Here is a 2,123-nt window from a genome sequence, read left to right as displayed (position 1 = left end):
CCTTCCGTATAATTTATGCATAAAATGCAAATGTATAAAAAAATCTACAGAAATACCTTATTTACATAAGTATTCAGACGCTTTGCTATGAGACTCGAAATTGAGCTCAGGTGCATCCTGTTTCCATTGACCATCCATGAGATGTTTCTACAACTTGATTGGAGTCCCCTGTGGTAAATCAATTGATTGGACATGATTTGGAAAGCACACACACCTGTCTATATAGGTCCCACAGTTGACAGTGCACGTCAGAGCAAAACACAAGCCATGAGGTCGAAAGAATTGTCCGTAGAGCTCCGAGACAGGATTGTGACGAGGCCCAGATCTGGGAAGGGTATCAGAAAATGTTGCAGGTTCGAAAGTCCCCAAGAACAAGTGGCTCTATCATTCCTAAATGGAAGAAGTTTGGAATTCAGACAAACTGAAAAATTGACAAACTGAAAAATTGGGGAGAAGGCCTTGGTCAGGGAGTGACCAAGAACCGATGGTCACTCTGTGAGAGTGGAGAAACTTCCAGAAGGACAACCATCTCTGCAGCATCCACCAATTAGGCCTTTATGGTAGAGTGGCCAGATGGAAGCCACTCCTCAGTAAAAGGAGAACATGACAGCCCACTTGGAGTTTGCCATGAAGGTAAGACCCAGATGCAGACAACGTTGAATTAACAATGGTTTAATGATCCAACAGGGCCAGGCAATAGACAGGTCAAGGCAGGCTGGGGTTAGTAAACCAGAGGTGGGGCAACGGTACTGGACGGCAGGCAGGCTCAGGGTCAGGCAGGTGGGCTCAGAGTCAGGACAGGCAAGGGACAAAACCAGGAGGGCGAGAAAAAGAGAGACTGAACAAACAAACAAACAAGACAAACTGGCAACAGACAAACAGAGAACACAGGTATAAATACACTGGGGATAATGGGGAAGATGGGTGACACATGGAGGGGGGTGAAGACAATCACAAAGACAGGTGAAACAGATCAGGGTGTGATAATAAGCTATATCCACCTCACTCTCAGAAATACGAAGAGCTACTAGGTTTTACACAGAGTAACGAAGAACAAAACAATTATAAAGAAATGTACAGATGATAAATGAAATACAGTTATATGAGGTCTGTATATAAAATGTTTATATTTGACATTTTAGTCATTTGCCAGGTGCTTTTATCCAGAGCGACTTACAGTAGGTGCATTCATCTCAAAATATGTAGGTGAGACAACCACATATCACAGTCAATACAGAGGATGAGTGTCACACCCTGATCTGTTTTACCTGGCTTTGTGCTTGTCTCCACCCCCCTCCAGGTGTCGCCCATCTTCCCCATTATCCCCAGTGTATTTATACCTGTGTTCTCTGTTTGTCGGTTGCCTTTTGTCTGTCCCCTGTTTGGGTCAATAAACGTCTGTGACTCTAGCTGTCTGCATTTGGGTCTTATCCTGAGTTCTAATAATAAGAACATTCCATTCCAGCTAAAAATGTGTATATTGTGTTTTCCCCCTAAAAAAAAATATATATATATATAACATTTTCATACACATCTGAAAACTATGAATAAAAAAATCGGAGAACAGTAATATTTTACACACACATGAAGGTTCCCATAAGCGATAATTTCTCATGACAAAGACAGTTTGTTCTAAAGGGACTACCATCTCCTCATGATAGCCTTGGGCTTGTTCTTAGTTTACTTTAATGTCAATTATCCAACTTTATTTAAGTCTACAATACTATTATTAATACATGACTACTGTATTATCGGCACAGCCACTGCTACAGATAAGGACACAAACCCAGAACTGACCCGCTGTTGTGAATAACATGACATTATTATGTCCGGAGAAAAACAAAAAAAGCTGACTTCTCTGCTCCCTGAAGGATACATTAAATCATCCACAGAGATTAGAGATTAAGAGAGACAGAGAACTAGAGAATTAGAGAGATAGAGATAATTAGAGAACGAGAGAGAAAGAAGTAGAGAACGAGATAGAAAGAGAGAAGTAGAGAATTAGAGAACGAGAGAGAAAGAAGTAGGGAATTAGAGAATGAGATAGAAAGAGAGAATCAGAGAGAACTAGAGAATACGAGAATGAAAGAGAAAGAGAGAGGGAGAGAGAGAGAGGGAGAGAG

This window comes from Salvelinus sp. IW2-2015, unplaced genomic scaffold (assembly GCF_002910315.2).
Source record: "Salvelinus sp. IW2-2015 unplaced genomic scaffold, ASM291031v2 Un_scaffold4512, whole genome shotgun sequence".
Taxonomy (NCBI): Eukaryota; Metazoa; Chordata; class Actinopteri; order Salmoniformes; family Salmonidae; genus Salvelinus; species Salvelinus sp. IW2-2015.
The sequence above is the reverse complement of the archived record's forward strand: the minus strand, read 5'-3'. Positions refer to the sequence as shown.